Genomic DNA, 24,007 nt, shown 5'->3' with positions numbered 1-24,007 from the left:
TTATATGGTCCTTTACAGAAAAACTTAACCAACCTCGGCATTGAAGTTTGAGAACTCTTGCCGCGGGGCCTCCTAAATCAATGAGATAGAAGACACTTGGATTTGCCCATACCCTAACTAATGGAATAGATAAGGAGAAGCTGCTAGGTAATGTGATGATCTCCCTTTCCACACCTCACTGTTAGCCAGTGGGTCTGCTATTTGCTGTTCGTGTCCCACATCACATCTCTCCTGGTGGCTCTCTTTAAGGGTTCAGATGTTGGGTTCACCTAGCAATCTTCCATATAACTTGAGTCCCAGAGGCTTCAGAAAAATTCAGGGTCAAGTTCAATCTACCTGGCTGATGACATAAAAGTTTTCCGCTGAAATAATTTCTTCAGAATAATCAGTAACCTCATAATCAGCAATTGTGTACTTACATATCCTTATTCTGACATATTGGTTTAGAATGCTTGGTGTGTCAGCAGTGAACAAACCGTCATGACCCCTTCTCTGGCTGATGCAAACAGATTCACCCTTGTTGGAAAAAATAGGGGAGTGGCGTTAACTCTTAATAGATAGGATTTAATGGTGATATCTGCAGCTGTGGGCTGTGGGATTTCTTTTTAAGAGGGCAGTTATGATTTAGGCCAGACACATAAGACTATTGCAATTAGGGAGGTAACTAAAAAGCCTTAAATGACCTTGTAAAGAGAGGGGTCTGTATTCCCAGCTGTGCTCCCAATGCTGGCTAAAGCGTCCTGTCTAGATCAGGAGATGGTGCAACAGAGCCTCTGCCTCGGGAAGCATATCAGAGGGGAAGGAAGGGAGAGAGCGGGTTGAACTACAGAGTTCAGTGGGCAAATACAGCTCTTCTCTGTCTCTCTGGAAATGTATAAGCCAACCAGCAAGCAAGGTGGTAGAGCCTGATTGCCAGCGGGAGCAATGGGTCCTAAAGTAAGGCGCGGCTCACAGAAACAGAGCTCAGGTTTGGGGCAGTCGGGGTGTGTGCGGGCAGAAGAGGGTTGGGTTTGCAGGGAGAGGCAATGGCTTCGCAGCACTTCATAAGCGCAGTTGTGACCACAGGCTCGCTCGTGTCATTTTGTGTGCAGTAATGAAGCCTGACGAGAGGTCTCCTGCTTGCCGATAGCCGGCTGTTGTCCTAAAAATGCAAACCATCGCCTCAGGCCATGGAATCGGGAACAGGCAGAGGACAGAGGCTCCGGCTGGGCGCCCCACTGCTAGCTCTCCCTTCAGCACTCCCGACTTGGACAGAGAAAGCTGGTCTTTACCCTTGTACATAAGGACACAGAAGAAAGGGGTTTTTTTTTTTTAAGGTGTCCCAGAGGCCGATGGTTTTAATCCTGACTTTTTGCTGAGCAGATATTGAAGATGGGGGAGGGGGGGGGGATGCCTACCACCAATCCCCACGTCCCCATGTGTTTTCTCATGCAAAGTAAGCTTTTTGAACTTGAAAGCTGCATTTTCGCCTAGTTCCCCAGTGCCCCCTCACCTCTTCCCCCTCCCCCCTCTATCCTTTTTGTTTTCTCTATAGAGTGGGCTAGTCAATCGGAGCCTCGCCCAGCAAGTCTTTTAACGATGGCTCATTAATAATCGATGGGCCTGGCGAACGCAGGGGTTCACAGCTCCGGGGCGAGGCAGCCGTAGATCCCGCGCCCAGGATAGAAACCCCGGCCCGGAGGAAGCCCCTGGGCCCAAGGCCCGCGCGGCGGTGCGCTGCTCTGGAGGCTGCGCGGAGCCCCGCAGACCCGCTGGAAGCAAGGCCGGGTCCCGAGCTGCCGCCTGGGCCCGGGTTTAGCTATGCAAACGGCGTCGTCCTTTTCTGCAGTGTTTGTTTGTTGTTTGTTTTTGTTTTGAAATGCTGCCTTCCTGCTTCCCCAGCAGCCTGCTGGTCCTAAGGCTGCAAAGACTTCCTTGACTTGGGGAAAGGCAAGTTTTGAGTCGCAACTTGTCCCCCCGTCCCCCCCCCCCAACTGGCTCTGAAGGTCTTTGTAGCCCACTGCTCACATTTCAGAAACCCTCTTCTTTCCTCTTGTCAGTCTCCTTGGAAGCAAACCCCGAAGTTGGAAGAAAAAAAAAAAACCCGCATGCTGTTTCCTTGTGTTTTTAGGCATCTATTATTTCTATGGAATTCTTGACAGACAACAAAAGATTTAAAAAAAAACTGTCGATTTTTGCTGTCAAGGAAACAAGCTGTTCTCCCCATTTAAGGCTCCCTTGGTAAACCTGGTGGAAACTTTATTAAGAATTGATGGATATAGTCAGTCTCTCACAGAAGTCACCTGGAGTTGTTCCTAGAGCTAAAATATGCCACAGGAGAGCCTGAATCCCTGAGAGTGAATCCCAGCTCCTGTGAATGACCTTGGTGTTCTGACAGGCCTGGTGGAAGGGGCTGACGACCCAGGCTGGGCTTTTCCACCGAGGAGGCCATGGTACTGCTCTGCAGTAAGAACAAGACCACCAGCACCCCACACCTGTGTAGCACTTTCTGGTGTGAGAGCCTTCAGATGAACTACCAACCTCGCTCCCCCATAACCCAGCAGCATGTGTAGATCAGGTGGGGCACAGGAAGTTATAGGTAGACCGCCCACTGCTGCCCCCTGAGGGTTTCAAGTACTGATAGCATGTAACCCCTTCTCCGTACTTTTGTCTTCCTTTTACACATTTTTCTCTTCACTATTACTTATTTGTTCATTACTTTCCTTAAAATTCTGCCTGCCAGGGAAATTGGGCAGGTAGTCCCGGGTCATTCTCCATCTGTGTTTATATCCCTATTGACTACCTCTTCTTGGTTAAGAGCCAATCTATCCCACAAACTACTCTGATTTTAGTACGACTTAATCAACTTGAATTGTGACCACACTGGTAGCGTTCTGTGGTTTGCACAGTGCTTTTAACATGGTTCTCTTAATAGGCCCTGACAAAGGTAATTTGTATATCTGGACCCACAAAATGGAGGCCACCCCAGTAGCCCATCGCATGTCACAAATCTAAACCCAAGTTGGCCTGCATTTAAGGGAAACATTTCACTGTCAGGGAAACCTACCACCCACCAATCACAATCCTCCAACTCAGCTCTAGTTGGCTTAACTTACCCTAGAAAATAGGCCCTGCTAGCCCTATATATAAGGAAATCCCTGGCCTTCTCGTCAGTCATGCCTTGCATCCTTATTGCTGCTTTTAACACTCTATGAAAGTTGCTCTTGCCCAAAATCTCTCAAGAAGAGTGCCCCATTGGTTTTGAAGCAATGGACTCCTCCAGTCGATGGTGTGTTGTCTTTCCTTGAATAAAGGTATCAGACTTGTTATTAAATCTAATTGCTTTTGTCATTTGACAACCTTTACAGCAATCCTGTGAAGTAGGGATTTTTCACCTCATTCTCAGGTAAGGCAGCTAAAGCTCAAGCAAGTTCAGACCTTGCCCTTGGCCCTTGGTCATGCTGCTGGCCCACCATACCCAGGCACCTGCCTGGCAACTAGGGTATGTTTACAGGTGCACAAAGCTTATTCTCTGTTTCTGGGAAGCCTGTAAACCAGCAGTTAAGCTGTGATATGTATGCAAAAAATCATAATTCAAGATAGAATTGTATTCCTCTGAAAAGAATATGAGCGGAGTACTATATCATCTCTGAGTAGGGAGAGATTCCTTTTAATGGAGGGAACATGTAGAGTGGTTGGTTAAAGTCATGGTCCTTGGTACCACAGGGACCTGGACTGAATCAGCTTCACTATTTGCTGGCTGTTGACATGGGACAGATTATTTAACCTCTGTAAGTTTTAGATTCCTCATCTGTAAAACTAGGTTTATTATACTTACCGCATTTCCATGGGGATTAAATGAGGTAGTCCATTCAACTCCCTGGGCCGAGCACAGAGCGAGGACTCAATAAATGGTGGCAATTATTGGAATACTCTCTGCATGCTTAGGATTTTGACAGCTCGAGATGGGGCAGATGATGACATTTCTTTCTTTTCTTTTCTTTTCTTTTTTTTTTTCTAAGTGTGATGGAAGGAATTTTAAGAAGGGGTAAGCAGGTTGTATTTACATTTTATATAAATCACTTTCTGACATTTTCTGCTTCATAGTCCTAAAATTGCACTGTGTGGTACGAGTCCCTTGAAAAGAAGGTAATTACCAAGACAGTTTACCATTTGACCAGAACTTTACAAAGCACTCTCAGCCCTTCTCTACAATAGTTTAGAGAGTGTTGTCTCCTATTCGCAGAGGAGAAGATAGGAGGCCAGGAGGTAAAATAAGTTGTTTTTGGTCCCATCTAGCCAGACCAGATTCCTTCCTTTTTCTGATTCTTGCTCAAGACTTCTTTCCTTGAGACCATTCTATGTCTATGTCTCTTACTTTTGCCTAGCACTTAACAGTCTACTAGGCATCGCTTTAAGCACATTATACAATTTAAGTCAATTCACCTGTACTGCATGTCTTTGAAGTAGGTACTTTCGTTATCCTACAGATAAAGGAATTGAGGACAGAGAAGGTAAATAACTTGCCCAAGGTTTCAGAGCGTGTGCCGGACCTCTGCTTGGTACTGTTCCCATGAAATTATGCATCTCCTGGTTGTGTGCTCTGTGACCTCCAGTTTCTCTTCTGTGATCCTTCTACCTTATTCCAATAAGAATAAGAACCAGCCTGAGGTGAACAGGTCATCAGTAGGTGTTTGCAACACCAGGCAGCTCACCTCAGCAAAGAGACAAGGGCAGTGAGTATCTGAGTTGCTCTGTTGCCCGCCTTCCGGGCTCCCTTTGACCTTGACTTGGTTGAGATGCCACACAAGTAAAGGTCCTGGGGGCGGCTAGAGTGGGGAGAACATGGGATTCGAAATAAACAGACTGGGCTGAAGACCAGTACAGCCATGGGCACTTGCTGTTCTGGAACCCTAAACAAATCATTGACATTTTGAGGGGGTTCATAATTGTTGCGTCTGAAAAAATACTGGGAGTAATATGAGCACTTGTTTCTACCTGCCTCACACATTGTTCTCAGGATAAAATAAAGCAGTGCATGAATATGCAATGCGAAAACTCTGAAGTGTATATAAATATGAAGCAAATTATTTAGATATCAAATAAAATCCTGATTTGTCTCCTTGTCTAGCGTGACTAGTGGAAATAATTTGTTTCTATAACTGAACCAGATTAGGTTGCTGGACACCAACTTTGTTTTAACCCACCTTGATTTTTTTAATCCATTGAGTTATTCTCACTCCCACCAAAGTAGACTTTTAATGATTGCATCACAGTCCTTGTCTTAGGAGAGAATCTGAACCCACGCGTCTTGCCAGCTTAACACCTTTGTCCAAAGAATAAAGAGGAGACACTCTCCTGGTTTGTAGCGTTAATTGATAACTATAGTCAATGTGACCCCCTCACCAGGTTAGGAGAGAGGATGAGGTCACATTTATTTTGTTATTCAAATGAAATTAACTGTATTTCATCCAATTTCCTCTTTCCCTGTGGGGTTCCATGAAAAAAACCAAGATCCCTAGGAACTTGCTCAGTCCAAAGAGCTTAGTCTCTATAGATACATCACTTTACAAAGGAAGAAATTAGAACATCTGGTCCAATTGCAGAAGAGCCCCTTCTCTGCTGCCGTTGCTGCCATCAACAGCAAGCCCCACAAGTTTCGGAGCTGATGTCCTGCCTGTAGACAGGCTGCTCTGTTAAGATTGTCATGGGGTCACTGGTGGTTTCTCAGCACGAGGATCAGGGAAGGGAGGAGGACAGCTTGCCCAAGGAGTCCGCCCCAAGTGCGTGGGCCCCGCGCACACCCTCTGTGAGGGTGGAGGCAGCGGGTTAATGCTAGGAGCCCAACATCTGGGCTGGGACGCCTGGCCTCACTCCAGGCCCTGCCTCCTGCAGAGCTTCCAGGGTTAAAGCCCAATGCAGGCAGCAATCTCAGTTCTCACACCCCCAGCCCTGCCCTGGGCATGCAGTAGTTCCAGAGTGACCCCCAAAAGGGAATTGAGCCTTGACCGCTTCGGGGCCTCGGGACAGTCCTCCTCTCCTGCGGTCCTGATCCTAGAGTTGGGTCACCAGTTTTGGACTCTCCTTTCCTCCTCAGGGGTCCTTTTGGTTCTCCTGCAGGGTTGGATTGTTGGATTCACCTTAGTGCAGGGCTCATCAAACTACAGCCCATGGGGCCACATCCAGCCTGCTACTGTTTTTGTAAATAAAAGTTTAATTGGAACACAGCCATGCTCATTTGTTTACATAGCTTCTATGGCTGCTTTCACACAGCGGAGTTGAGGACCTGCGGTGACACCCTGTGGCCTACAGAGCCTACCTGGCCCTTTGTGGGAAAAATGTGTTCAGACACCCGTGACCGTCCAGAATGTTAGAGGGACATTGATTATCTACGTAAAATGTTCTTGGTCCTGTTTATTTTTCTCCTACAAGGTTCTGGAGTCAAATAAATGGATGGATGTAAGTGAATGCATGTGTGAGGGGTAGCGCCAATCATCAAAGCAACTACACGCCAGGTTCTTGTCAAACTACCACCACCAATTCTTTCATACTCTTTCCCCAGAGCAATGATTTGTTTCCCCTAGAACAAAGAAGATGAGCTCTGAGTTGATTTGATAGCCTCACTTCCAGAAATAGAAATAGGTAGCAAGTTTTAAATAGAGCACAGTCTGATTCATCATTATCCCAAACACACTCCCAAGGATGAGGAAGTGCTATCATAGGGAACAGCCAATGGCTTCTCAAAATAAGTAAGTGCTAGTACTCGTAGTACTAGTAGTCATTTCAGGTGACTTTTGGACTGTCAAAAGATAAAGAGACAGGAAATCAATCTTTTTTGAAAGATTTTTGTGAACGGTAATTTTTATATTGAAAACCATCCATGAGAAAAGCGCTAGAGTCATGTTGACCCAACTAATTAAAAATGAGAAGATTCACAATGTAGTTTGGCTTTTCCTCTCTCTCTCTCCAAGAGCCTTGTTGTACAACAGCCTGAGCTAAACATGCTGTGTCAATCTTATCTTTTACATTTCCTGGGTGTTTTCTTCTGAGATCCTGCAACAACCCTGTCATTATTTTAAATATTTTTGCCTGTAAATTTCAGAATAGTTGATCTGATTTTAATAGGACCCATGTGTGAAATCCTTTATTTTTTTTTCATCTATCGTTCTGATTCTTTCTGCTCTTTAGTACAGCACAGCTTGGTAGCACTAGGTACGTCTTGTTGAAAGTATGTCCATAAATATGTCCCTTGCAGCATGGAACAGCTTGTTAAATTGGCAGTCCTCAGCAGTTTGCCTAGAAAAGTTTGCCTCACTTGCGATAGTCCAAATGTAGGGCAGAACACAGCGTAACTTTTTATCTAATTTTACCAATTGACATATTCTTCAAATTTTTAACTACCTCATGTCTTTTCCGTACAGTGCCAACACCTGACTTTAAAGTGGCTAAATGTTCTCACAATTGTCAAACGTGGATAGGGAAATTACCTTTTATTACTGGAAATTAATTTGGGGGAAAGTAAAGAAAATAATACTATAATTTAAAACAGGATGCTGAATCCACTGTGGGAAATGCATCCTGATAGGCTGAGGCCACCGATTTCTATTCCTGAGGTGGGATTGGTGCTGTTCTTCATTATGGCAAGGGTGGGGCTCACTAATTTTAATCTTTCAAGTTTTGTCGATACACTTTAGTGATATACAATACTTAATGATACCCCATTATTGATATTGATATACTCTAGTATTTTATTGATACCCTCTGATTTTCATCTCTCTCTGGTTAGGATCCTGTTAGAACTCAGAGTGACAAATATAGAAGGACTTTCAATCCATACTTTCATGTCACAAGGCTGAGCCTTCAATGCTGCAGCCCTTTGCCCTCACTTCTGTGGGAGGAGGCCAGGTTCTCTCCCTCCCTGGGCCTATAGACTATGGGCAGGCAGCACCACTTATGTTTTCAGGCCTCAGAACACCGGAAATACCTCCGTTGTCAGCCTGTAATTACACTATTTAAAATTTGCCAAACCTTTTCCTTGGGGGAAACAGCACAAAAAGACAAGACAAAACAAAACACGTATCTGAATATAGCATCGGTGAAGGGACTCGGGGCTTAGGAGAGAGCACAGCACAATGGCTGTGTTCAGTGACCCTGTTTTGATGGCCACACCCTCCAGATGGCTCTAAATGCTTTCGGGTAAGTGGCCTGAAGAGAATGCATTTTCCATGCTTAGTCCCTGTCTATAGATTTTATCACTCAGTAGAAGATTTGCCTATTTATGAAGAACCTATTAGAAAATATTATTTTTGGAGCAGTTCTTGAAGAGAGCCTTCTTAGAAATCCAAAGTAGACTTTTTGGAAATGACACCCACATTTCCACCTTCTTCTTAAACATGCTTTCCCAGCTGCAGGTGAGTCAGGACCACTGCATTTAGATCATTTTAGTTTTACTGAAATTATGTGAGACACATAACCACCTCTGATTTTTCAGGGGTGAGCATTTGTATTCCACACCTCTCTCAAGGTTAAGGGACAGAATCTGAAGCTCTGTCTCAGTACTTCTCAAAAGTGGGGGTTTGAGTCCCACCTATTTCAGAATCATCTTGGGTAGATGTTATAGGTGCACATTACTGGGATTTGCTTTTACTCGCTGGATCAGAGCTGCTAAGGTACTACATAGGTAATTCTGACACACATGAAAAATCTGACACCATCACATCTATTGTCTTGTACATAGTTGGTGTTCAATACGTTTTTTTGTGAAATGAATAAAAATGTTCCAAGGAAATTTAAAAAACTATTCACATATAGAACTTTTAAAAAAATTAAATGTCTTTCAGGCTTTAAGTTGATTTAACCATGTTAAAACTGTGACCAAAGACATTCTAAATTGTGGAACTGTGGTTGATAATTGAAAGAGCAAATCTCCTGGCATCTTGAAGAATATTTTCTAATACTCTTGGAGGGGTCTGTAAAGCACATTTAAAATAGCTATCCTGGATCACTCTACTTTTTTTTAATTAGAAAAATTTAATTATTGCCAAAAGCTATTTGCTAGAATTGTATAAAAAATGTTTACAGATGCCTTAGGAAGAAAACAGCAGAATGTGGAACTAATTGTGTTGATTCAAGATAATTATGAAACACAAATGACCATTACTTACAACAAGTCCCCTGACAACTAGGGGTTGACTCCAGGGATCAGGCTTAAATGAAGGAAAAAATAATAATAATAAAAGAGTGGTGATATATTTATGTGGTAATAATCAAACTAGAAAATGCGCTCTATCCCCAAATTAATAAAAGGTCTTTAGTGACATTTCAAGATTTCAATTCCACAAGGTGTATTTTTACTAAAGCTTCTCCCACCCCCTAATTTCAAAGAAGTGTCTTGTTTTTAAAAATCTTGAATTTCTATCACATTGACTCTTGGGAATAAGAGGTGAATGGATTCCATTTCCCAACTTTCCCTTATGGTGGAAAGTGACATATTTGGGTATGAATTGTTTTCATTTCTTTTCCATCTTAGATTGTCAGTGAGATTTCATGCCAAGATTGCAAGTAGAAGCCTAGAAGAGACCTTCTGGATGCTACAAGATATCTTGGCACAAAAGACCTGAGCAACTCTAATGTAATTTAGATGATCATCAGGGTATTTGCAGGCTATCCCCAACCTACGTGGACCTCTTGTTCTATTGTGATTTGATCATGCTCTATTTAGACTAAAAGGTAGAATTAAAAACATAGAAAAGGCCAGAAATTTCTAGTGGGAATCACCACCGATAAGAAATGTTAGGGGACCAAACATGATTTTGAACAGTAACATCTGGAAGAGAGAATCTAACACCTTTGTGGGAAAATAGTTAGGCTTCAATTTCACATTACTAAACTGAAAGAGAAGCTGTAAATCAACACAGAAGTCCCCAGATCAACCCTGTCTAATAGAAATAGAAAGTGAGCCACAGATGTAATTTAAAACTTACTACTAGCTACTTCAAAAAAAGTGGAAACAGGTGAAAGTAATTTAATAACATATTTTATTTAACCCATTATTTCCAGAATATCATCTTAACATTTAATGAATATAAAAATTATTAACGAGATATTTGACATTCTTTTATCAGACTAGGTCTCCACATCTCAATGTGAATTAGCCATAGTTCAAGTGTTCAATGGCCGCATGTGGGTAGTGGCTGCCATATTGGACAATTTAGCCCTGGGCTGTGAATCCTCCATCCGCATATGAGTTCTCTAAGAGGGACTCTTTTGAAGGATGAATTATTTCAAAGGCTGTAAAATGTTGTCATTTCTATGTGATCTTGAGACTTGAAACTGTAAGTATATATGGGTGAATGGCTAGAAGGAGTGAGAGTGGGGAAGTCTGCTTTCCATTCCTATATGCAAAGGCTACTCTTGGGTTTGCCCAGGCTGCAGAGGCTGAGCTTTTCCACAACTATTACTTGTCCGGTTGCTGCATTTACTAGGTCGGGCTGTCAGACACTGCAGTTTGCAATGTGCTATGGCTCTGCTTGGATGACTGGACTATTTTAAGATGTCTTTACTCTCTGCTAGTGGCTGTCTCACTCCACCTTGCTATCTAGCAGCTGCTTATGCCTCTTCTGCCGAAGATGCTGAACCAGTAGACTGGTCCCATTCTAGGCTCTCACTGTTGGCTGGTAACTGACAGACATCTCAAGGAGCCAGACGTGATGGTCACGGTGAATGTAAGTCTTATAAGCAGGGTGAGGGTTGAGTAACACCACAACTCAGTGTTTAGACTTAATCTCTATCTGGAGTGTGCCACATCAATATTATATTATTGCCCTAGAAACTTACCAGCTTTCTTGGACTGTTTTAGTTTATTTCTGGATTTCACGTTCAAAAAGTTGTTAATTACATATTTAGTTCATGACACCGTATCATTAGTTTGCATAGGCTTCTCTCAACCAACTGGCTGATTCACTTATATGTCATCTATCTCTCTATCATCTATCCATCCATCTTTTTATCAATCTATCTCATTTAATTCCCAGTTCTCGATTTCTCACTGCCACTCTTGTTCTTCCTCCTATCACAAGCAGTCATATTAATGTGTTTGATGGTATCTTTTTGTTTTCATGTATTTTTATAAGACATCTGTTCCTGCATTCTAGTTTATACAAATACCATTGTTAGACAGATCATTCTATTTTCTTTTTATCATTATGGCCTATTGTTTCTAAGACCTATCCATATAGCTGTGTAAACATTCAGCTATTTGTTTCTAATTGCTGCAGAATACTTTATAATTGGTATCTACTATGTTTTACCTGTCCACCAGTGATAAACTCCATGATTGCCTCCCACCACTACCGACAACACTGTGATAAATATCATGGAAGATGCCCTCCACTGTATGTGAATATTTTAAAGAATTGTACCCAAAGAAGAATACTATTTGCCATAGGGAACATTTAATTCACCTAAGAGCTACTACCAAGTTGTTTCCAGAAGGTCTGTACCAGTCTATGCTTAAGCCAGCAGGTATATGAAGGTTTTGATACATCCATATGCCCAGGAACAATGGCATTATTCAGTTTTGCAATTTTAATCAATCTAATGAATTTCTTGAACTTTTTAATGCTATTTTGTCGAAGTGTATGGTAAAACATAAAATTGGGACTCAAAACTAGGTGATAAAATCTAGTTTTCTATTCCTTTTGAAAACGTTTGACTACATGCTGGTTGCTACAGGACTAGAGGCAATAAAGTCACTTCCAATACTATGTTGAATAAAAGTGGGCAGAGTGGACATCCTTGTTTTGTTCCTGATCTTAGAGGAAAAGCTTTAAGCTCTTCACCATTGAGTATGATATTAGCTGTGGGTTTGTCATAAATGGGCTTTATTATGTTGAGGTACATTTTCTCTATGCCCACTTTGTTGAGAGTTTTTTTTTTAAGATTTTATTTATTTATTTGACAGAAAGAGACACAGCGAGAGAGGGAACACAAGCAGGGGGAGTGGGAGAGGGAGAAGCAGGCTTCCTGCTGAGCAGGGAGACCGATGTGGGGCTCAATCCCAGGACCCTGGGATCATGACCTGAGCTGAAGGCAGATGCTTATCGACTGAGCCACCCAGGTGCCCCGAGAGTTTTTAATCATAAATAGATACTGAATTTTGTCAAATGTTTTTTTCCTGCATCTATTGAGATGATCATATGATTTTAATCTTTCCTTTTGTTAATGTGGTGTATCATGCTGATTGATTTGCAAATGCTGAACCATCCTTGGATCCCTGAATTAAGTTCCACTTGATCATGCCATATAATCATTTTAATGTATTGTTGAATTCAGTTTGCTAATATTTTGTTAAGGATTTTTGCATCTGGGTTCATCAGGGATATTGGCCTGTAATTTTTGTGGTGTTTTTGTCTGGTTTTGGTATCAGGGTAATGCTGGCCTTATAAAATGAGTTTGGAAGTGTTCCCTCCTCTTCAGTTTTTTTGGCAGATTTTGAAAAGGGTAGGTGTTAAATCTTTGAATGTTTGGTAGAATTCACTAGTCTGATCCTGGACTTTTGTTTGTCGGGAGGGTTTTGATTACCAGTTCAATATTCTTACTAGTAATCAGCCTATTCAATTTTTTTTATTTCTTCCTCACTCGGTGTAAGAAAATTGTGTTTTTAGGAATTTGCCCATTTCTTCTAGATTGTCCAATTTGTTGGCATATAATTGTTTGCTTATGATTCTTTGTATTTTTGCGATATCAATTGTAATTTCTCTTCTTTCATTTTGATTTTGTTTATTTGAGCCTTCTGTCTTTTTTTCTTGGTGAGTCTATCTAAAGGTTTGTCAATTTAGTTTACCTTTTAGAACCCGCTTTTCATTTCACTGATCTTTTCTATTGTCTTTTTAGTCTCTTTATTTCCATTCTGATTTTTTATCATTTCCTTCCTTCTACCAACTTTGGGCTTCACTTATTCTTCTTTTTCTAATTCCTTTAGGTGTAAATTTAGATTATTTTAGATTTCTCTTATTTCTTGAGCTAAGCTTTTACTGCTATGAACTTCCCTCTTAGAACCACTTTTGCTATATCCCATAGATTTTGGTATGTCATATTTCTATTTTCACTAGTTTCTAAATATTTTTAAACTTCTCCTTTGATTTCTTTGATGACCCGGTGACTGTGCAATAGCATGTTGTTTAATCCTCAGGTTTTTGTGTTTTTTCCAGTTTTCTTCTTTCCCCATTTAGGTCTGTTAATATTTGCTTTATATATTTTGATGCTCCTATGTTGGGTGCATATATATTTATAAATATTGTATCTTCTTGCTTGACTGATGCCTTTATCATTAAGTAATGCCATTCTTTGTCTTGGATTATAGTCTTTGTTTTAAAGTTTATTTTGTCTGATATAAGTATAGGTTACATTAGTTTTCATTTCCTTTGCATGGAATATATTTTTCCATCCTTTCACTTTCCACCTGTGTGTGTCTTTGGATCTGAAGTGAGTCTCTTGTAGGCAGTTTATAGGTGAGTCTTGTTTTTTTATGCATTCAGCCATAGCCTTTGACTGGAGAATTTAGTCCATTTACATTTAAAGTAGTGATAGGTATGTACTTACTGACATTTTAGAAATTGTTTTCTGGCTGTTTTTATAGTTCCTTTCTGTTCCTTTCTTCTTTTTCTTTCTTCCCTTGTGGTATGATGAGTTTCTCCAGTGTTATATTTACATTTCTTTCTCATTTTCTTTTGTGTATTTACTGTAAGTTTTTGATTTGTGGTGACTGTGAAGTTCACATATAACATCCTATGTATATAACAGTCTATTTAGGTTGATAGCAACTTAAATTTGAACACATTCCAAAACTCTACATTTTTACTCCCCCCTCATATTTTGTTTTTGATGTCACATTTTACCTCTTAATCAACAGCCTGGTTTGTTCTTGATATGTTCCTGTTGCTGAGGGTGTGCCAAGACCTGTCAGTGTTCCAAGGGGAAGAATCCCATTTAGCACCTAGTTTCAGGCTGATGAGAAGCCAGACCCTTAGGCAGCAGCTTTTAAAATATGCAAATATATACAGTCCTGTGGGATCAAATTGTAAACCCTGTTGGCCTCCTGACCAGGAGATCTGGAGGTTACCCCTGGATGACAGTTGCAAAAACTGGGGCTCCAGATGTGTGTGTAAGCTCCTTTCTGGGAGGAATTGGCCAAGGGAGTGTGCCAAGATGGTGTCACTTTATTCACATTCCCTAGGAGTGCCTCCATAGCTTCTAGATGTGTGGGAAAACTGAATCCTGCCTCTTAGGCTGAAGGTACAGGATAAATAAATAGGTCTTTTCACAGGAAGATTGAGGTTGTGTTTCAGTCTGCTGTTTATGCAGTGCCCTGGGAGTGGTGGCCTGCCAAGACTATCTTTCTGATTGTTAAAATCTCTTGGAGCTCAGAAACTCCAGCCCCCTTGGCCACCTGGGCCAGGCAAACAATAGCATCTCCTGTGTGGTTTATGTGGACCTGCTGGCCCTAGTAGGGCAGCTGAAAAGTGCAGGGGTGGGACACACTCACTAGCTTCAGAAAAGGCCATGGGAAAATGTCTTGACTGTCTGGCCTGGGGGCTTCAGCAATGCTGCAGTAGAGTGCCTTGACTGTGGATGTATGCTTGCCTCAGGACAGAGCCTGAAGAATGCCATGATGGATCCTGTTTGCCAGCCCCAGCCAGGATGCAGGGTAAGTGTTGCAACTGCCCATGCTCACTGACTTTGGTAAGGGACTGGGAGAATGCTATGATCACTGGTGTTCACTTGCCTTAGCCCGGGAGCAGGGCATCACTGCAACTGCCTCCGCTCTCTGGCCTTGGCAAGGCAGCAAGACAATGTCATGACCACTCACCCTTCCTGACTCAGCGAGGCTGAGGGAGGGTGCTGTGCCTGAATACACCACCAGCACTAGTGGGGTAGGTGGAGAGCACAAAATGGCATCTGCCTGTGCTTCCATCTCTGGAGAGCGCTCCAAATGTCCCCTGCCCCTGCAGCAGATTGCTCCAGACTCAAAAATGAGTCTCCTTTACATACAGTTGAGGCATTTTTCAAGTCAGTGCTTTTTCACCAGATCCTAGGGCTAGTGAGACTGCCCATGAGCATTTTAATAAGAAAATCTCAGTTTCTTAGAGCACTTTGGGTGTCTTGGACATCAGCCCCATTGATTTTCTAAGCCAGACATTTTGGGGGGCTTATTTCTCTGGTGTCGATCCCTAGGGTTCTGGTGCCTGATTTGGGGGAGAAAACCCTCATTTCTCTGGGATAAGTGACAGACTTGTGAGATCCTTCTTTACTCTGTATGGAGGCAGAGGGGTGGGATTTTTGGTGAGATTTTGTCTCTACCTGTCCTACTCATGTCAATGTAGTCCTTTTACCCTTTGTTGTGGAGAAGCAGTTCAACTAGTTTTCAGAGGGAAATGATCAGTATGTAGCTGTAGATTGGATGTGTCCACGGGAGGAAGTCAGTTCAGAATCTTCTCGTTGCCATCTTGAATCCCACTTCCCATTCATCATTTTAAATAGCTTCCTTATGTCCATGCACTTAACAAACTTTCAGTAAACATTTGTTGGGTGAATAAATGAGTAAATGAACAGCAAAAGAGAGGGCTAAATTAATTTGCATGCCATGTAAAGGCAAAAGGGTATGTCTGTTATTCTGTAATATGAGTAACAGTGATTATGAGAAGGTGAGAACAGGATCTAAAGACAGTAAATTAGAGGATCTGTAGAAAATGAAAAAAAATACATATAGCACAATTAATACACATATTCTCTTAGATATTTATGCATAATTAAGTTCGTTATAAAATAATTTCAGAAATGATTTTACATAGTTAGTAAACACTATTCTTTGGAGTTTTAAGAAAGCCCTTACTATTTGAACAAAAGCACAAGGTCATTCTATAATTTGTTACCAGTATGGGATTCATCTTCATGCACTCACTCTTCAACTGCACAATTCATTGACAAAGGTGGCTGAAAACTATTCTCAGTCTTCCAGTCCATTCTTTAACGCCTTACAAGAGAGTTTGCAGAAAATTCTAAACCTACCCTTCTGACTTTGGGTCTGTCTCAGTCTAGAAGCTGTAATGGGGTGTATAGTCCTCAAAGCCTGAGCACTGGTCATGCTCTTCAAAATCAGGTATTAGCTCATATCCACCTTAGGGTGCTGGGGAAAATTTCACAGACAAAGGTAGATTGGTTAAAGCTAATAAGAGTCTAAATATCCATGGGGATCACAAATAATGTAGCAAGTCAAATTACAGAAGTCATTACCACTGAGTATTCAGGAAGAAAGTTAGAGCTAAACACATGGGCCAGAGATGTGAGACATTTACCTATAGACGTTTTGGGGGGCTTATTTTTCTGTAAAGACAAAGGACCCAAACTACTAGATGGTGCCAGATGTTTGACATTACAGAAAGATGCTGAAGTTAGCAGCACTGAAAGCTTTACTCACAGAGGTTGGCAGATTCTGGGGTGAGAGATAACAGTTGGCTGAGCGTGTGGCTAGTTGTACTGGGCCAGATGCTTCTCGCCGCTTGTCTTACCCCCATGTATTTGGGGCAAACCTAGACGTACAGCACCTCCATTCAGGCAAAAATAGAGAAAGTCAGGAGAAGGTTTCTCCACCTGCTTCCCTCCATTGTCTGGTTACTGAGCACCCAGCTTCTCCAGGTTTTCTAGTCTTCATTGGAAAAGTTGACAAGTAGAGGCTACACCAGAGCCCAAACAGCAAAGAGCAGAATGAGCTGCTCTCAGCTCAGCGTCACTTCCCAGACTGCGGCGCTGATTCTGGAGCTACACAGCCTGGGAGGGAGTCTTTCTTTGCCTCATTCCCTCACATCATGAGGAATGAAGGGATAATATGGACTTCCTGCTTTTAAGGGTGAGCCAATACTTTAATTAGATCAGATCCCTTTGACTCTTGTCAAATTAGTAAATGCAAAAAGTAGTTGAGGGCAAATTAATTGCGTGTAGCAGTCTTGCCCTTTGCCCTTCTAGCAGATATTAGTTAAGGTTTTTAGGGGCAGGGGATGATTTTCATAAACAGCTGACCCAAAAAATGTTTCAGGGAAACAAATTCACAGCACATTTCAGGCTACAGACATAATAAACTTCTGATTGGGATGATATGTCTATATTCCAGTTAAAAGTAGGCAGTCAATATATTGCATTATGTATTGATGTGTGTATCAATATTACTGATAACATATTACACTTACACATACAAACACATAAATAAGAGTGGGTGGGGCGCGGGTCGGAAACCGTACCCTGTGCATTCTCTATAGCTTCTACAGAGAGATCTTAAGCAGCAAAATCTTGGTGTTGTTTTGTACAGAAATGGAGAAGAGTATTTTTTAAAAAGATTTTATTTATTTATTTGAGACACACACACACACACACACACACACACACACGCATGCGCGGAGGGTGTGGGAGGGGCAGAGGGAGAAGCAAACTCCATGCTGAACACTGGGCTCCATCCCAGGGTCCTGGGATCATGACCTGAGCTGAAGGCAGACACTTAACTGACTGAGCCCCCCAGAAGCCCCAGAAATGGAGAAGAGTATTCAACCATATTTAAGAAAAAAAAAGTAGGTGGTCAAATGCCCTTAACAAGGAAGCAAGTAAGCCAATTGGTTCAAAATAATTTTTTTTTGTTTACTTTTTATTTTCCTTGGGCAGCAAAAGAATCACCACCATCCTCCTCTAACCACCTCACCGCACTATCTTACCTTATTGTTCTTTTTTAAATTTGGTGCGCGATGATAAAGCAGCATTAAGGCGCCTCAATTCATTTGACCTAAAACTCCCTGTTATTCTAAATGCAGTAACAGTTTCTAAAGTGTCATCCTCTGGGATTTTAATGAGAGGATGTTCCTTTTCCTGTTTTTTTTTTTTTTTTAATTGTTTGTGTGATTCTGCAAATATTTAGCCATTGTCAGCTTCTGAGATAGTTTTCCAACTATAAAATAAATATCTGGTTTTAAGCATTTCTGCTTCAGAATGAAATGAGAAGCGAAAGGCAGTATCCATTAATTTATAATTAAACTGGTTGGGAAAAGAGAAGCACATGCTAGGAGATTGGTCCTCGGTGACTGATATGCTCCCTGCTGCAGAACCACTGCTGCAGGATGATTTATTATTTTTCCTAATGTTTCTCCTTCTCATTTCAGCCGAGAAGGTCACCCACAAAAGACAGAATCCAGAAAAGAGGCGACACAGTTTGACTTTGGGTGGCTGCCTTTCTTGCCTTTCTTTCACTTAAATTTCAGTATTTACAGCTTACTAGTCTTAAATTTGACACTCAGCAGACATAAACTGTATTCTTGAGAGGATTAAAGGATTATTCACTCACTAGCTTAATCAGATTATTCAGAGATTTTGAACAAGATATCTAATGCCATTCACAAGATGAGACGTGTGATCACTGCCTGCTAGTTGAACTTGGCTTGAGCAGACACACACTCATGCATACACACGTACACTCATGTACACACAAACACACAGACATACGCACACTGATTTTTATTTTACACATTATGATATTATTATTTAAAAATACTTATTTTTTAAATCGTAATCAATTAGCTTCTGAGGCTTACAGAATGACAGAAAGAAAAAAAGAAAAGGTTATGTGCTTGTATGTTTTCTAATGCTATTTTGATTTGAATTACTTTATTCATTATGGGTTGTTTGAATTTATTTTTAGAACTGCCTTTTTATTGTCATATCATTCTTTAAAAGAATCTCTGGAACTTTTTAAGGAAAAATAATTATTTCCATTTTTTTCATTCATATGAAGTAACCCTTGAAATTTGAATATTACTGAATTAAATTACAGTGCAAGAATAAGAAATATCCTGAAAAACAGGTCTATTGTTTATTATTAATACTAATCTACAATAATAATTATTGTTTTTCCATTCCTATTAGGAGCTTAAATTCTATTCTACATTTATTTTAATAAGCTCCTTTTTCTGCAGTAACAGGAGGCAGCAAAGACCCTTTGTACTGCAGACATATTAAACCAGGATTGGGACCAACTGTCCCATTGTAGGAACTCTTATTTTAAAGCAGCCTGAGTTAAGCAGATTTTGTTGGATTTACTTTCATTTGGGTATTATGCTATTTGGGGGATAGACAATGTAATATTGGAAATATTCTCAAAGATAGGAAGAAGCAAAATTAAAATGTGAGCCCTATTCGTCCACTCTATTAATCAAAATCACTTGATCCGGGAACCCCTGAGGCCCCTGGGAGCAGAATTTAGATAGATCTCCATATCGGCCTTGTGGTTCAGAAGGCAGTAGATTTTGATGCTTTTGCTTCTCAACTAGAATCTTATTTCTGACAGTCATACAATTATTACCAAATCTTCATTAATCTATATACTACTCATTAATGTTTGGTGGTGATGCTGTCTTTCATACAGAATACCAATGCCTGATATTTAAGCTTGTATGGTGCTTCAGATGTTTCAAAGTCCTTTTACAGATTACAGCAACCCCATGAAGTAAAAAGGCATTCCAAGACCTATTTTATAGATACAGAGAGTATAAGTGCTTTATCCAAGGTGAAGTAATAGAATGAAGTAATAGAGGACCAAGATCCAAGTCTTGTGAGTCCAAAAGAATGCCACTCTTCTGTTGTACTTTGGCTGTGGGCTACCCCCACCCTGTCCAAAGAATATGTCTGTCCACGTGTGTGTGAGATGCGACACAGCTTAGTAAGTTTATACGTATGGTTTGTAGCAATGAAATAAAATAAACAAGAGTTCCAACTTAGCAAACACTGGAAACCAAAGGCAGCCAATAAAATTGAGCAATGAATTTTGGTCAGTTTGCTGGGCTTTTGAGCTGCAATAAGGTTTTATGGCTGCACCACAGCCAAGTTAGCAACGGATGAAATCATGAGCTACTATTTCACAGCCTTCGGAGCCCTTGGAGCGCTGGCTAACTTTTATAATGGTTCTGATTTGCCAGGCACGTTACCTCCACGAACTCATCTAATCCTGAGGTAGGTTCTTCATTGTCACCCCCTTTTTCAGGTGGAGAAACCGGAACACGGAGAACTTCAGTGAGGTGCACAAGGTCACAGGGTAACCAAATGGCAGGTGGAGCCTAGAGCTCAATGTAGGACTCCTATTCTTCATCAGCCTGCCCACTTCCCTGCCATCAAATATGCATTTACAGTTCTGGCTGCTTTACAAAATATGATTTCTACGCTGACACCTAATAATCTTCATTATTGCACGGGGTATGTGTTTGCAGCCCCCTCTTTTACGAGAAATGGTGACGTTTGTGCTAGTTTCATTTCAGTCATAGCGTGCTTTCAGGGCTCAGTACAAGCCAGATAACATGTCAGAGGTTTTCTCATTCATCTCAGTGAATCCTCACTTGGGAGATTGGAATTATTTTGCTCATTGGCAGAGAGAGAATATGCAACTGGGAGAAAGCGAGCAACCCGTCCAAGTGCAAGGCCAAGTAAAAAGGCTGCAATTCAACCCCAGCCTGATTCCATGGCCACTTGGCCTCTCCCTGCACTTGAACACGAGGACGTAGCCAGGGCGGCAGTGCACTGAGCTTCTGATCCTAGCCTTACTAGAATTGACATAACCAGAACACAAAATAGAAACAGTCCATGTTTCAGATTTGCAGGAGTATCTTCTCCCCACGTGGGGGCTGGGGAGTCTTCCTCTCTCTTAGCACATTTCGTTAACACTAAGTAATCAAACCCAGTTTCCCTTTCCTTTTCCTGGGCCTTAGTCATCTGTTTTCACTTTATGAAACCACAATTTTTACTTTTAATCAAATGCACCATATTATTTCTGATTATCTTGCTTCCTTTTGGAGAGGGTGAACTGTACTTGGTGATTTGGTTTTCAATGTGCATCTCTATAAATGGTTTTTATGCCAAAAGTACAGAACAGCGTGATGTTACGAAGATCAAGATCATCTGTTTAACTAGGTAGAGCTAATTCCACACTTATTCCTATCTATCCTTGGTAGAAAAATGATAAACATTGGGGAGAACGATGATATTTTTTAAAAATCCGTGTGCTTAAGTATTTGAGGCTATGTTCAGGGACCAGGAATTATTTTAGATAGGCATGACTAGTTTTTTCTTATTCGTGTTTTTAACTACCATTTGCAAACTATCTCAAGTATAGTGAGCACACAAGCCTATCAAATCCATACATTTCCTGCACACACCCACATCCTCACAGAGTGTTATGGGCACACATTTCCTCATGCCCCAAAGTGGAAAAAAAAAAAAGCTGGTTTAAGAATAGGAGTGTATCATAAACCTCTCCTCTGAAAAAACATTTGCATTGGATTAAAACCACACTAAATTTCTTCCTCTAAAAATATTTGGTAGTGACTTTATTCTGTTAAGAGCAGTTGTTTTATTTCACAGAAAATGTAAATAAAGCTGTACCATCATGGAAGTTGATGGGTTTATAAACGATGGGCTTACAAAAATGAAATTGGTCTGTTTGATAATTAATTATCTTCTATTCAAATATATACTGGAAAGGTCCCTGATATGTCACCTAAACATGTGAAATAACTTTTGGACTTGGTTTAGGAAGTGATTTGGATTCAATTACTTTTTGAGGAGACGTGGATGCGTAAGCAGCTTGGTGTGTGTGTGTGTGTGTGTGTGTGTGTATGCGTGTGTGCACGCTTCCACTCTCCAGTGGGATTTCTCAGTCACTGTTTTTTTTTCTTTTACACTTACTCTGTTGTAGCTTATCCTGCATTCCCACCAAACGCTGATACTTCTGGAAGAGCCAGGTCCTTGAGAAATGTTGTGTAGGAGATGGTCTCGACTTAGCATTTCATGAAGAGAGAAATCCTATGCCATTTTAACCTAAACCAAAAGAGATTATGTGACTGTCTTAGTGGGCTCCGAGATCACTTAGATTTAGTGTCTGAGCAAAGCTATTGGATTTTAGTAATTGCAACCACTGGGTTAACATGGCAGCTATTTGAAATGAATGACCCATGTAGGTGAGACTTCAAGGTTATGGGTCACTGGAAACCTTTCCCTGGTTTCTGCATACAGCTGCTCACTGGTGGAGGCTTTCCCACAGAGCTGGGGTCTCCCGGTGGCAAAGGCCAAGCCTCACTCTCTTTCCTTCGATCTTCTCTGTGTGTGTGTGAGAGAGAGAGAGAGAGGGAGAGAAAGAGAGAGTGGGGGTTGAGCGGGAGAGAGCGAGCACACAAGAAGAGACTTCACAGCTTGAGTGTATTTTTTATGGAAAAAGCAGAGCAGACAGAGGACGTGGGCTTCTTACTAAATCTGCCTATAAACATTTATTTTATTTATTTATTTATCACAAGCCTGCTGCTGCTGGAGTTCTGGACATATCCTACATCCGGACCTTGGTGGAGTATTTATATGCAAAAACCAAAATCTACCTTTAAGAAGTCTGTGCTTTACTATATGTAAGTTACACCTATAAAAATGAAAAAAGTTGAGGATCTCGTTTACAACTAATGTGTACTTACTTTGTCAGTATTTTTGCACGTGTTTCAGTTCCACTTCGGTTTCTTTTGGACCCTCTCGGAATCCCTAACAGTCAGTGACAGTGGTGGTTTGCGAGAAGACACACATTTTGACCAGCTGTCACTTGGATCTCTGAGCTGAGCTCGCTCCGCTCTCCAGACGCGCCCCCAGCCTCCCACGTTCTCTCTTTCCCCATGGAGAGGTTACTAAAAGGACTTTTTCTAGAGTTCCACTGTACTTGGGGTTTTCCATTCTTGCTCAGTCACCAGCACCGACATCCCTTACGTTTGGCTCACAGGTGGTCCCCTTCCTGGGATTATTGTAGAAAAACCACGTAGAATTTTAAAATCTGTCAAATGAACCCCGACTCCTTAAATGGAACCAAATGAGGCCAGTGCAGTGGAAGTCATGAGCCCAATAACAGAAAATAGGATCATGTCGCTTGATTTCCAAGCGGCAGGCCCTCCTGACCTCTTTAAAAAAAAAAATCAACACATGAATGATGCATTTGCAAACAAACTTGTTTTTACCTTGTGCTGACAGTCAGGCCAGTGGGAGGTTAAAGAAAAGAAAGGAAGGCAAGTCAAGGGGGGATTGCTTTGCGGTCTGGTCTTGGTTTTTCTGGCCTTGGCTGATGGAATTATTGTTTATTTTTTTAATTTTCAGAGGTAGGCTGATGACAGCTGAAGAAGACTGTATTTGCTGAGGAGCAGCATGATGGTAGAGAGGAGCAGAGCTCCTGAGGGAGACCTAATGGTTCCTCTCCTTCCTGCACGGAGATAAAGACTTATAATAAGCGTGCATGTTCACCATCTGGCTCTGTGCATGTGGTCCTTATGGAGGGGAAAGCAGCGCAATCTGTAAATGATCAGGAGCCACGGCGCTCTCTCCAGAGAATCCACGATGCAATCAAGGTGACAGATGGCATGGCCACTGCTGTGGCCTCATGGAGAAGATCAAAATCACCTTCAATAAACTCTGACTGAAATGGGCATGAGCACCTCAAAAAAGTCAGTTTGTCAGTCAAACTGCGGCAGCAAGCTGCATTGGGGAAACATAGCGGCCAGCTCTCTGTTTTCAATCGTTTCCGTCTGACTGGGCCTGAACTATGATCTTTCTCAAATTGTCCTTTCTGTTTAGCTGAAGCAGGCCAGCAAATTGCCAGATTCATTGCTTTATTGAAGAAAATTGAAAACACGATGTCCTCAATTCCGGGGACGCGCGGCTGGCAGGTGCTGGGACACCCAAGCGCTGAGAGTGGGTCCCTGTGTCTTCGGCCCAAGTTTGCTCAACTTCAGGCAGATTTTTGGATGTGAAAATAAAATGCAAATGTGTGCCTGGCCTGAAAGGATCAGCTGGCAACAGATATGTAAAGGGTATTAGGTGTCCAATAAATGTGTGTTGAATAAACACATGCTTGAAAAGAGGAGGAAGGAAGGAAGGAAGGAAGGAAGGAAGGAAGGAAGGAAGGAAGGAAGGAAGGAAGGAA

The 24,007-nt window shown here is 41.5% G+C and overlaps 1 long non-coding RNA gene across 2 annotated transcripts; it reads left to right on the top strand.

Annotated features, from left to right (window-relative positions):
• The first annotated feature begins 436 nt into the window (after nucleotides 1-436).
• LOC116643120 lies at nucleotides 437-23,973 on the top strand. Of its 2 annotated transcripts, XR_004301493.1 has the most exons (4): nucleotides 437-936; nucleotides 14,628-14,686; nucleotides 22,353-22,457; nucleotides 23,185-23,973. It is a non-coding gene; the product is annotated as an uncharacterized LOC116643120 (long non-coding RNA). The 2 variants fall into 2 exon arrangements; XR_004301494.1 differs by lacking the exons at nucleotides 437-936; nucleotides 14,628-14,686 and adding an exon at nucleotides 18,987-20,262.
• The last annotated feature ends 34 nt before the right edge of the window (nucleotides 23,974-24,007 follow it).

The sequence above is a fragment of the Phoca vitulina genome, unplaced genomic scaffold, assembly GCF_004348235.1.
Source record: "Phoca vitulina isolate PV1807 unplaced genomic scaffold, GSC_HSeal_1.0 scaffold25, whole genome shotgun sequence".
In the NCBI taxonomy this organism is placed as follows: Eukaryota; Metazoa; Chordata; class Mammalia; order Carnivora; family Phocidae; genus Phoca; species Phoca vitulina.
Note: the sequence above shows the minus strand (reverse complement) of the source record. Positions and strands in the feature narration are given on the sequence as shown.